Source organism: Euprymna scolopes, chromosome 42 (assembly GCF_053919585.1).
Source record: "Euprymna scolopes isolate OS-2025 chromosome 42, ASM5391958v1, whole genome shotgun sequence".
Classification (NCBI taxonomy): domain Eukaryota; kingdom Metazoa; phylum Mollusca; class Cephalopoda; order Sepiida; family Sepiolidae; genus Euprymna; species Euprymna scolopes.
Genome location: NC_136523.1, coordinates 47,442,638 through 47,457,176, shown reverse-complemented (window position 1 = coordinate 47,457,176; position 14,539 = coordinate 47,442,638). Strand labels below are relative to the sequence as shown.

General features: G+C 30.0%; 1 protein-coding gene across 1 annotated transcript in view; it reads left to right on the top strand.

The window, feature by feature from the left end:
* The window catches only part of LOC145267090 (prostaglandin E2 receptor EP4 subtype-like), a 191,145-nt gene that overhangs the window by 120,270 nt on the left and 56,336 nt on the right, over positions 1-14,539 (top strand). The gene's annotated exons all lie outside the window — the stretch shown is intronic.

Genomic DNA, 14,539 nt, shown 5'->3' with positions numbered 1-14,539 from the left:
CTAAGACGAGCATCTTGTAGAGCAGAGAAAGACTAACAGTTCTCTTCTAGCTGTATCAGAAGTCAGGTACTTTCTGGAGCCGTAGAATGATGCAACCATTTTTTTTTTCTTTCAATAACGATTTATATTTTATTTTTATTTTTTGGGATCTTATATGACGAGGCTTCATAATTTGTGTATACATTTTTTTTTTCTTTCAATAACGATTTATATTTTATTTTTATTTTTTGAGATCTTTTATGACGAGGCTTCATAATTTGTGTATACATTTTTTTTTTCTTTCAATAACGATTTATATTTTATTTTTATTTTTTGGGATCTTTTATGACGAGGCTTCATAATTTGTGTATACATTTTTTTTTTCTTTCAATAACGATTTATATTTTATTTTTATTTTTTGGGATCTTTTATGACGAGGCTTCATAATTTGTGTATACATTTTTTTTTCTTTCAATAACGATTTATATTTTATTTTTATTTTTTGGGATCTTTTATGACGAGGCTTCATAATTTGTGTATACATTTTTTTTTCTTTTAATAACGATTTATATTTTATTTTTATTTTTCAGGATCTTTTATGTCGAGGCTTCATAATTTGTGTATACATTTTTTTTCCTTTCAATAACGATTTATATTTTATTTTTATTTTTTGGGATCTTTTATGACGAGGCTTCATAATTTGTGTATACATTTTTTTTTCTTTTAATAACGATTTATATTCTATTTTTATTTTTTGGGATCTTTTATGACGAAGCTTCATAATTTGTGTATACATTTTTTTTTCTTTCAATAACGATTTATATTTTATTTTTATTTTTTGGGATCTTTTATGACGAGGCTTCATAATTTGTGTATACATTTTTTTTTTCTTTTAATAACGATTTATATTTTATTTTTATTTTTTAGGATCTTTTATGTCGAGGCTTCATAATTTGTGTATACATTTTTTTTTCTTTCAATAACGATTTATATTTTATTTTTATTTTTTGGGATCTTTTATGACGAGGCTTCATAATTTGTGTATACATTTTTTTTTCTTTTAATAACGATTTATATTTTATTTTTATTTTTTGGGATCTTTTATGACGAGGCTTCATAATTTGTGTATACATTTTTTTTTCTTTTAATAACGATTTATATTTTATTTTTATTTTTTAGGATCTTTTATGACGAGGCTTCATAATTTGTGTATACATTTTTTTTTCTTTTAATAACGATTTATATTTTATTTTTATTTTTTAGGATCTTTTATGACGAGGCTTCATAATTTGTGTATACATTTTTTTTTCTTTTAATAACGATTTATATTTTATTTTTATTTTTTAGGATCTTTTATGGCGAGGCTTCATAATTTGTGTATACATTTTTTTTTCTTTCAATAACGATTTATATTTTATTTTTATTTTTTGGATCTTTTATGACGAGGCTTCATAATTTGTGTATACATTTTTTTTTCTTTCAATAACGATTTATATTTTATTTTTATTTTTTGGGATCTTTTATGACGAGGCTTCATAATTTGTGTATACATTTTTTTTTCTTTTAATAACGATTTGTATTTTATTTTTATTTTTTAGGATCTTTTATGACGAGGCTTCATAATTTGTGTATACATTTTTTTTTCTTTCAATAACGATTTATATTTTATTTTTATTTTTTGGGATCTTTTATGACGAGGCTTCATAATTTGTGTATACATTTTTTTTTCTTTTAATAACGATTTATATTTTATTTTTATTTTTTGGGATCTTTTATGACGAGGCTTCATAATTTGTGTATACATTTTTTTTTCTTTTAATAACGATTTATATTTTATTTTTATTTTTTAGGATCTTTTATGACGAGGCTTCATAATTTGTGTATACATTTTTTTTCTTTTAATAACGATTTATATTTTATTTTTATTTTTTAGGATCTTTTATGGCGAGGCTTCATAATTTGTGTATACATTTTTTTTTCTTTCAATAACGATTTATATTTTATTTTTATTTTTTGGGATCTTTTATGACGAGGCTTCATAATTTGTGTATACATTTTTTTTTCTTTCAATAACGATTTATATTTTATTTTTATTTTTTGGGATCTTTTATGACGAGGCTTCATAATTTGTGTATACATTTTTTTTTTCTTTTAATAACGATTTATATTTTATTTTTATTTTTTAGGATCTTTTATGTCGAGGCTTCATAATTTGTGTATACATTTTTTTTTCTTTCAATAACGATTTATATTTTATTTTTATTTTTTGGGATCTTTTATGACGAGGCTTCATAATTTGTGTATACATTTTTTTTTCTTTCAATAACGATTTATATTTTATTTTTATTTTTTAGGATCTTTTATGACGAGGCTTCATAATTTGTGTATACATTTTTTTTTCTTTTAATAACGATTTATATTTTATTTTTATTTTTTAGGATCTTTTATGGCGAGGCTTCATAATTTGTGTATACATTTTTTTTTCTTTCAATAACGATTTATATTTTATTTTTATTTTTTGGGATCTTTTATGACGAGGCTTCATAATTTGTGTATACATTTTTTTTTCTTTCAATAACGATTTATATTTTATTTTTATTTTTTGGGATCTTTTATGACGAGGCTTCATAATTTGTGTATACATTTTTTTTTCTTTCAATAACGATTTATATTTTATTTTTATTTTTTGGGATCTTTTATGACGAGGCTTCATAATTTGTGTATACATTTTTTTTTCTTTTAATAACGATTTATATTTTATTTTTATTTTTTGGGATCTTTTATGACGAGGCTTCATAATTTGTGTATACATTTTTTTTTCTTTCAATAACGATTTATATTTTATTTTTATTTTTTGGGATCTTTTATGACGAGGCTTCATAATTTGTGTATACATTTTTTTTTCTTTTAATAACGATTTATATTTTATTTTTATTTTTTAGGATCTTTTATGACGAGGCTTCATAATTTGTGTATACATTTTTTTTTCTTTTAATAACGATTTATATTTTATTTTTATTTTTTAGGATCTTTTATGACGAGGCTTCATAATTTGCGTATACATTTTTTTTTCTTTTAATAACGATTTATATTTTATTTTTATTTTTTAGGATCTTTTATGGCGAGGCTTCATAATTTGTGTATACATTTTTTTTTCTTTCAATAACGATTTATATTTTATTTTTATTTTTTGGGATCTTTTATGACGAGGCTTCATAATTTGTGTATACATTTTTTTTTCTTTCAATAACGATTTATATTTTATTTTTATTTTTTGGGATCTTTTATGACGAGGCTTCATAATTTGTGTATACATTTTTTTTTCTTTTAATAACGATTTATATTTTATTTTTATTTTTTAGGATCTTTTATGACGAGGCTTCATAATTTGTGTATACATTTTTTTTTTCTTTCAATAACGATTTATATTTTATTTTTATTGTTTGGGATCTTTTATGATGAGGCTTCATAATTTGTGTATACATTTTTTTTTCTTTCAATAACGATTTATATTTTATTTTTATTTTTTGGGATCTTTTATGACGAGGCTTCATAATTTGTGTATACATTTTTTTTTCTTTTAATAACGATTTATATTTTATTTTTATTTTTTAGGATCTTTTATGACGAGGCTTCATAATTTGTGTATACATTTTTTTTCTTTCAATAACGATTTATATTTTATTTTTATTTTTTAGGATCTTTTATGACGAGGCTTCATAATTTGTGTATACATTTTTTTTTCTTTTAATAACGATTTATATTTTATTTTTATTTTTTAGGATCTTTTATGACGAGGCTTCATAATTTGTGTATACATTTTTTTTTCTTTTAATAACGATTTATATTTTATTTTTATTTTTTAGGATCTTTTATGACGAGGCTTCATAATTTGTGTATACATTTTTTTTTCTTTCAATAACGATTTATATTTTATTTTTATTTTTTGGGATCTTTTATGACGAGGCTTCATAATTTGTGTATACATTTTTTTTTCTTTCAATAACGATTTATATTTTATTTTTATTTTTTGGGATCTTTTATGACGAGGCTTCATAATTTGTGTATACATTTTTTTTTTCTTTTAATAACGATTTATATTTTATTTTTATTTTTTGGGATCTTTTATGACGAGGCTTCATAATTTGTGTATACATTTTTTTTTCTTTCAATAACGATTTATATTATATTTTTATTTTTTGGGATCTTTTATGATGAGGCTTCATAATTTGTGTATACATTTTTTTTTCTTTCAATAACGATTTATATTTTATTTTTATTTTTTGGGATCTTTTATGACGAGGCTTCATAATTTGTGTATACATTTTTTTTTCTTTTAATAACGATTTATATTTTATTTTTATTTTTTGGGATCTTTTATGACGAGGCTTCATAATTTGTGTATACATTTTTTTTTCTTTTAATAACGATTTATATTTTATTTTTATTTTTTGGGATCTTTTATGACGAGGCTTCATAATTTGTGTATACATTTTTTTTTCTTTTAATAACGATTTATATTTTATTTTTATTTTTTGGGATCTTTTATGACGAGGCTTCATAATTTTTGTATACATTTTTTTTTTCTTTCAATAACGATTTATATTTTATTTTTATTTTTTAGGATCTTTTATGACGAGGCTTCATAATTTGTGTATACATTTTTTTTTTCTTTCAATAACGATTTATATTTTATTTTTATTTTTTGGGATCTTTTATGACGAGGCTTCATAATTTGTGTATACATTTTTTTTTTCTTTCAATAACGATTTATATTTTATTTTTATTTTTTGGGATCTTTTATGATGGGGCTTCATAATTTGTGTATACATTTTTTTTTCTTTCAATAACGATTTATATTTTATTTTTATTTTTTGGGATCTTTTATGACGAGGCTTCATAATTTGTGTATACATTTTTTTTTCGAACTGTTATCCTCATAGTTATTGTTTCACCATGTTTCGGCCAACTCATCCTCTGGCCTTCTTCAGGTGATTAATCGTGACGGGATAGGAATGCTGAGTCTTGTAACTGCATCCAACGCAACACGGAGCCATAGCGCAGTGGATGGGGGTGTTCTAGTTGAGCATTGTCTGAAGATAACGGTTTCAATCCTACCCAAAGCAGGTCAGAAGATTAATTAGGCAAAACGTGAGGAGACGGCAACAACAATGGCAGTAATTACTGGGGATACGGTTTCAAAACTCAGCATTTCTCTTCCGTCTTTTCAACTTTTTTGTTTGTTTAAATAAAACGAACAACGTCAAATTATTTAAACAATAAAAATAAAAACAATAAATTATATATTATTAAATTTTTATTTTTTGGAATTCTTTGTGTATTCATTTATTTATTTTTTTATTTATTATTATTTTTATTTATTTATTTTTTTTTTGCAAACTGTTATCCTTCATAGTTGTTGCTGTTCCACCACGTTTCAGCCAACTTATTCTCTGACCTTCTTCATGTAGTTAACCGCAACGAGGTAGGAATGCTGAATCTTGTAACCGTGTCTCCACTAATTACTGCCTTCCATAGTTGTTGTTGTCTCACCGCGTTTTAGCCGGCTACGGATTTTTATCCCCGGCCCCCAAAATCAACAGAGATTACACCATTCCTTTAATGATCCGGTCCCTGTTGATTTTGCGATGGGAGTTTAGTTCTGTGCAGTTCTAGGAGGTTCACCCTCCCATGCGTTGCCTTCTCTCATTGAGAAGGGATAAGTTTATTGATAATTGCCTGAGGCACCCTTACCGGTTAATGCCAACGGAGATACCTGAGCATTTTTTGCAAGCCAGACTGCTTCTCCTCTTGGGTACGACACTATCGTTTCACGGGGAGAATTACTTGGTTGAGGAACGTCCTGTGAACGCAACCAGCTCCCCCGGACGAATAAATGATACGATAGGCACATGGAAACATCAATGCAACGTGTTGATATGTCGTCGGCTATACCCGTCTGGCATGGGTCGCTCCTTGTGTCTTCATTGCGTCGTTACAGGCAGATTTCCATCGTCATCATCGATATTAATGGCAGGGACCGCAGGCTGAAATCAAACACTTGTACAAAAACAGCGAACAAATGCCTTTTTATAAAAAATATATAAATTAGTTTACGCTTAACAATGAGGGAGCATATTCTGTGGAGCCATTTCGTGCACACTAAACTACTATATGCCTGGTGCTTGCAAAATCCAAGCTTCAACTGTTTTAAAAAATAGAATTGTATTTCAATTCTTTCTTTCAATGACGAATGAGAGAGAAAGGGGGTGAAGGAGAGAGAAATACAGAGAGAGAGAGAGAGAAAGAGAGAGATATCAAAAAGGGAGAAAGATTTATTCATACAGTTTTAACATTGTTTTTATTTTTCGTATGCCTCGAAGACGAGTTCTGCGGGTTTGACCTTTCGTTTTCTAGGATCTCAAATCGTTTTGACTTTGTTGAATATTAATTAAACGACTGTCATTCAAACCCAGCCGACATGCTCTAACCATCACAAACTCACAAATTACTTGCATGACACGTTTTTAACTTCATCACAAAGTTAGGCATAAGGTCAGAAGCCAGATATAGGGGTTATTAATGCAGAAACCACAACTCCCCCCAAAAGGGGCGCTCTCCATTGTGCCATAGGGCGCTGACTTCTCAATTCCACTTTTCGACTCCGGTGTTACAGTTCTTGCGGGGAGAGACAACTAAACAAACTCATCACGTTTTAGCCAACTTATCCCCTGGTCTGCTTTGGGAAGGATTGAAACCGCTATTTTCAGACAATGCTCACCTATAACTGTAGAGACTCGACGCCCTTATCCACTTCGCCACGGGCTCTGGGCAAGTTGGTCAAACAGCGACTATAAAAAAATGAATGCACAAACAATTGATTTGAATTTATTTTCAATTTGAATTCATCGAAATAAGTAAAAAAATGAAGAAAGGAAACGTCTCAAACAGGAAAGTTTTAAAAGGGGATTAAAAACGATCCAAAAGACGCGCAAATTAAGAGTACCGACCTTGACCCAAAGTCGCGTTAGCATCTTCCGGCAGTTTACAGTAAACAGCCGGAAAAGTTGTAGGAAAAAAGCCAACGCGAACACTGCCTGACAATAAATTCAAATTGCTCAAAATAAGACGTTAACACTGTGATTTAAAAATATCAGATTGCTGCATGAGTTCCCATCGTTTCATAAAAAATGTTTCTTCTAAAACATGTTTTGATATTTGGCAACAAGTCATATATCATTATAAAGCACGTATTCTCTTCTTCAAGATAATCGTCATCGTTTTTTGCTCACATATTTTTTCCTCGTTTTTCAGAACCGTCAAATAGATTGCCAAGTAGATAAAAAAAAATCACATTTTCGACAGCTCTTTCTTTTCGCCTTTAATCGAGGTCAAAAAAGAGAGGAGTGAAGTGACAAAGGATATTTGTGCCGTATATGGAGAAAACGCTATAGTTAGAGAACTGTTCGAAAATGGTTTACCAGATTCAAACCTCAATGACGCTCCCCGCTCCAGAAGACCAATCAAGATAGACGAGAACCAACTCAGGGTTCTTTTGAAGGAAGATGGCCATCAGACATGTAGAGAATTGGCCGAAAAGATGAAGAGTGATTTTGCGACAATTTCATGCCACCTTCAATGGGATCCACACAAAACTTGGAGCTGACTTTGCTTTGTACAACGTGCCTTCCGTTTCAGGAAAGGAGTATAGAAAGAAATTTATAGACTGGTGGTCACGTGAAGTAACAAGATTTAAGGGAAATATGCAAATGAGATGCAGTCGGTTTTTTCAAATGAAAAGCCCGTGCGTCAGAGAGTGCGTTTCTTTGAAAGAAGTCAGTTCTGACAGACGTGTTCTGAGGTTTGATACCGAGAATTGCAAGAGGGAGAACGTAACAGTTGGGAATTATTTCTTTGGACTCTTTGGCAGAAGGGAGTTTTGTAAGATGTGAGCTGGATTTTGATAACAAGAATTGCGAGAACATAACGGTTGGGAATTCTTTCTTTGGATTTTACTTTCTGATAATACCAACATATTTGACTGAAAACACAAAAAGATAAGACTTATTGTAAGTTTAATTATACGAAATATTTTTTCAAGAAAATATATTTTTTATCTGAGACTGACTATCACTCCTGCTCCGAAATGGAACATTTTGAAAATATATAAATGATTGTTAGAATTCTTTTTCTATCCTTTGCAAATGATTCAAATTTTAATTTGTTATTATGGATGATAACGACTACCAGTTGTTCAAAATTTCAGCTTTTCACGGTTGTTATTTCTAACAAATATTCGGTTTTTAAATTTTGTCCCTTAGTTTTGGGCGCTACTGTACATTAAATCTGTTGTCAAGACCATAGGAAATAGCGCTCTAGTAGGTATCTCACTGCCGATGCATTCCTCTATCTGTATAAGATCCAGGTACGTCCTAAAATGGAATACTGTTGCCATATCTGGACAGGAGCTGCTCGGTGCTACTATCCTTCCTTGACAGAGGTCCAAACCGACTTCGAAACCTAGTAAGTGATGTCGTTTTCTCTTCCCTGCAACCTCTTTCCCACAGAAGAAACGTTGCGAGCCTGTCTCTGTTCTATCACTATTTCTATGGCAAGTGCTCGATGGAATTCCAATTTAGATCCCCCTTGCTAAACTTTTTTAAAAAGCACTTGACTGCCTACAACCACTATATATGATTTTCCTCCACTCTTTATCTGCAGATTCAATTATCAACGCTTCTTTCCTAGAACTGCACGCCTGTGGAACACTGTTCCGCTGGCCTACCTTCCTGTTGATTACAATATACTAGTACACTACCACCTTACATTCATTACCCCTTATCCTCGATTGGCCTTCGGGTCTTGATAAGTGGTGACTTTCAAGTAAAAAATACATCCAAGAAATAAATTTGTTTTTTTTCTTAAGTCGAAAACATGGAAACAACTATGAATGAAAATCAATTTTTTTCTTTTCATTTTTAAGAAAAGTTTCTATAAAATAAGTGTTTGTTTTTTTATGATGGAGGGCTAACAACTAAAACAATTTTTACATCCCAGAGTAAATCTTTGCTGTGTTTACACTCCACAACAACTATGAAGATGAGGATAACAGTCCGCAAAAAAGAATGAAAGCACAAATTATGACGCATCATCCCAAAGGATTAAAAAATAAATTTAAAAGAATTTATTTTCAAAAACTGTATCAGAAAAAAAAAAGTTTTTTCCATATTACTGAAAACTGTTTTCTGATTCTTTTTTCGCTCCAGACAAAGAGTGAAGCCACTTGATAGAAGGAGCTAATAAAAACGAAAGGTGGTTATTGCAGACAGGACATTTCTAATCACGTCGGCTTTTCCCCCGTTGCTTTTCCGGTTGCTTACTGTAAATTTGTAGATGCCGACGAGACTTTGAGATAAGGTCTTGATCAGTAACTAACAAAGCAAGGGAAAACAGTGCATCATTAATGTCGATTTTTTAGAAATAAGAAAGAAAACAAAGAAAACATATCAAGTTAAAAAGTTAAAGAAGTGAAAACAACATTTAAAAAACGTATAGATCGGTATACAAAAATAGAAAGTAATGAAAAAGAAGTCGGCTCTGAGTAGCATATGTAACAGAGCTGCTGACGTTGGGTTAGCAGCAGCAGCAGCAGCAGCAGTAGCCATATAAAAGTGACCAGGCCGTCTGCGCGATGTGACGTCACAGCAGAGATAAAAACGGACACACATGTTCAGAGAAGGACGTATTTGAGACGTGTTCGAAACGTAGAGTATTCAAGATGTGTCCGAGATGTGACGAGAGAAGCACGTGTTCGAAACAGCAGGGACAAAATTCACACGCGACTGGAGAACTATTTAAATATTTAGAAATGTTTACAAATCACAAACATCTGTCGCAATGGCGTCAATGAATCCCTGGCAATAAAAAGACGATTGTGAAAATATGCAGTAGCAAGATAAAAAAAAAACCTTATTCCCATTTTCTCGTCCTAGAAAAACACATGTGGTGCTTGTTCGGATTAGCACTTAAGGCGACAAGCAAAATGTTAAAAAATATATAAACGTCTGTATGATTTACGGAACGAAAAATGAAATATTCCAAAAACCACGTAATTTGATAAAGTATTTTTTATTAAAGAAAATCAAATTTTATTCCGTGTCGATGAGGTGACAAAAATAGCGGCCATAGTAGAATCAAAAGCTCACAGTCGACTTTCATTTTATTTTTTAATGTCGGAAAATCAAGTAAAACATAAGATTTAAAGTCAAACAAAAATTTATTTGCATAATGTGTATTTATTTTCAGAAAATAATATTTTCAAATAATAAAAACATTCTTTTTTAGAAAAGTCATCTTCTATAATATAAATCTCACCTGTCTGTTTAAATTTATGTATGAATGTATTTATGTATGTTTGTATGTCTTGCAAGAACTTTCGAGAGATGCGATGGATTTTCACGAGATCGATATAATTTATAAGCTTGATACATCGGAAGACAAATATTAAAAGAATGACCAAAAACATTAATTCCTTCATTAATCAACTGGGCACTTTTCTAAATGTAGGGGTCGCTTTTTTCGCCGATATTTTGAAAGTCAGTGCCTTTTTTCGATTGTCTAGCATTAATTTAAACTTACGTCATTTCCGTTTTGGCGATGGGCGCAACAGCTAACGCGTCACATTTTTTTTTGCTTTCTTTTCCATCCTCCGCTGTACGGGTTCGTGCCTGTCTGCCTGTCTGCCTACCTACTACCATTTTTCTTTTCGCTCAGAACTCCTTTTTTTTTTTTTTTTTTTTTGCTCAACCAACACCCTTACACACACCTCCACTTTCTTTTGCGTCACGGGTTCGAGCCTGCATGCCTACTACCACATTTTTTTTTTTTTTTTTGCTAAACATACTTCTACAAACATCCTGGCAACGTCGAGCACTCAGGCTAGTCTAGAAATAAATCTCATCTGTCTGTTTAAATGTATGTATGTATGTATGTATGTTTGTATGTCTGCCTTAACCTTTCGACAGAGGCCACGGATTTTCACGAGATCGGTATCCTTTTGAAGCTCAACCCCTCGGACGACAAATATCGAAAAAAATGACTAAAAACATTAATTTCTTCACCCTCACCAAGGTACTTTTTTACCGAGAGGGGTCGCTTTTTTCGCCGATATTTTCGAAAGTCGTCCCCTCTTTTCGATTGACTAGCCTTAATTTAAACCTACGTCACTTCCGTTTGGGCGATGGGCGCAACAACACACACGTCACGTTTATTTTTCGCCCTTTTCCTCCTTTGTTTTCCTCCTTTCTGCTTGCCCACTGCCACTTTTTTTTACTCATTCCACACCCGGGCAACGTTGGGCACCAAGGCTAGTTTTATATAAGTTAAAAAAAAAAACACAATTTAAAGAATGTTACCATGGACATATCTGTCACTTATCGGTAAAAAATCAGCCTTTTTTTTTTTTTCGTAAATAAAATAATAGTTGATCAACTTTTTGCGATTTTTAGAATATGCCATCTTCTTTCCGTGATAAGTAGGTACACGATAAAAGTTTATATGACATGATGAGAGAATCACGTGCTTGAAAAATCACCAGCTGCTTGAGAACTATTTAAATATTTTTAAAAAATGCTTTCTTGACAATACCAGATATAAAGGTTTTATTAAAAAAAAAAAAAAACAAAGTGAATAGAGTTTTTTGCTTTCTTCTGTTTTTTTTTTGTTTGTTTGTTTTTTTTTTTTTTTTGTGACGGAGTCTACAACGTGTTGAGTCCGCTATAATGTAACGATACCGTATAAAAACAAGGTGTACAACGTTATAGCATGTAGGTCTATTTCCTTTTCTTTTTATGGCGACCATAAATACAGCAATAGAATTCGAAACGTGAAAAAGATCATTTAACATTATTAGCTTTAAATAAATGACAACGTTATTTCGCGTGCCGTTGGTTTTTGGGCTAAATTCATTTGTTGTCTTCATATGGAGGCCGAGCAGCCATTTTTCCTTTCTTTTTCTTTTTCTATTTTTTTTTTTTTTTTTTTCATCAATGGCGATTACAGCAAATAACGGTAATAGGAAGTTATCGATTTGTAAGCGAGAATAATGGCGACGTTTTACGAGAGATGATTTAGAACTGGGCGTTATTTTCTTATTTTCTTTGAACAAAACCGGCTTTCAATCAAATGGCGTGCTGTTATTGTTACAAATCGCAAACATGTGTCGCAATGGCGTCAATGAATCCCTGGCAATAAAAAGACGATTGTGAAAATATGTTGTAGCGAAAGAAAATTTCTTTGATATTTTTCATGAAAAAAATACATATGATTTTCGTTCATAGTTGTTTCCATTTTCTCGTCTTATTGTTGTGCTTGTTCGGATTCGCATTTATGACGGCAATTAAAAGTAAGGAAAATGCAGAAAACTCTACATGATGTACGAAGCAGTTACAGAACGACGCTGAAATATTCCTAAAATCACGTAGTTTGATAAAGAATTTTTTTTTATTCAAGAAAATCAAATTTTACTCCGCGTCGATGGTCGAAAAAAAGTAGCCGCCATAGTAGAACCAAGAGCAGACAATCGACTTTTATTACATTTTTTAATGTCGGAAAAACAACCGAAACGTAAGATTTAAACCCAAACAATAACTTAACGTGTATTATTTTCTTTTCAGGAAATAATATTTTCAAATTATAAAAACTTTTTTTAGAAAAGTCATTTTATATAAATCTTTTTCTTTTTTTTTTTTTTTTTTTGAAGAATATTAACATGGCCTCGTCTGTCACTAATCGGTAAAAAAAATAAACAGAAAATTTATTTTTCGTAAATAAAAAAAAACCTACTTGATCAGCTTTTTTGCGGTTTTTAGAATATGCCATTTTTATTCCGTGACAAATAGGTACAATATAAATTATTTTCGTCATTTCTGTTTATCGCCATAAGTACTGATCTGGATAATGTGTTACTTTAAAACATGTATTTAAAAATCATAAAACAACATTTCTTTCATACAATTGAACTTACACTCAGTCTTATTTTCCTGTGTTAAAATTTTGTTTTTATTGTTTGAAAATTTATCTTCGGTCAGAGATTGCTTCCTTACTGTGAACTATAATTATCTCTCACTTTCCCTCTCTCTTATTCTCTCTCTATCTATCTCTCTCTCTCTTATATATATATATATATATATATATATATATATATATATATATATATATATATATATATATATATATATATAAACAATTTATAGGGTTTTTTTTTCTTAATTTCATTCTGAAAAATATAATTTTTTAGAAGTAAAATCTATATATATGAAAGAAAAAACTCTGAATTGTATTATTTGTTTAAACAATGCATTTCTGTTCTAAAAGATTATATTTTTCTGAATAAAATTTAAATAAAAAAAACTATACATTCCATTTGCTCTATCAAGTATATTGACCTTTTTTTTCTTTTTGGCTGGGATTGTCTTATATGATAATATTACCTCCTAAAAATATTTTGTAAGACTTGATACCACACGATCAAATAATCTGTGTTCGCGTATTCGCCTTAGGATTCTGATATATATATATATATATATATATATATATATATATATATATATATATATATATATATATAAATGTTTAGAGGTACAGAATTTGTATATGGTTTAAATAAAATAGTAGGCGGAAGTTTCTCGAGAGCTCTTTTGGCTATCATCTCTTTAGGAGTAAATCGATAGCAATCTAAATAGTATTGTGACGAATATATATATAAGTTACACAGAATATTCCGCGTTTCATATTCCGCGTTTCATATTCCGCGTTTCATTCTCGTGAGAATTCGTCAGGCGTAAATACTGAAAAATTTGCCCATAAAATTATATCTTCGCATATTAATTAATGTGATTAAATGACGTAATCACACACACACCCACACACACACACACACACACACACACACACACACACACACATATATATATATATATATATATATATATATATATATATATATATATATATATATATATAAAATATCCTAGCTGGCCGCCCGGCAGTGCCCACTCGTAAAATATGCTTAAACATATTTTGATTAATGCAGATGTTTTATTTATTATTATATTGTATTGGACCCAATATATAACAATGATTAAAAAATAAAAATAATAACTCGTGCGCTACCACCGAGAACCGAAACCAAAAAGTTTAGATTACAATTTACTTTTTCCTTTGATGTTAATGCCTGAGCTATGAATACGTGTTTGCTGTTATGAATACGCGTTTGCTGTGAAAATTCAAACAGGACCGATTAGGTATTACGTTACGCATGCATATTCGTAATGTCGTCATTCGACCTTCACCTGGCAAATTTTTCTTTAATTTTCACACTCTTACACCGGTTTTCCTCAGCTAAAACACAAATATAATATATATTCGCATAGGTTCGAATACCTTATATATTAAGTTTCATGTCTGTAGACCGAAACCTAACAGAGGAGTTTGGTAGGTAAAATTTTTGGTAGGCAAAATTTTTAAACAAATATATATATATATATATATATATATATAT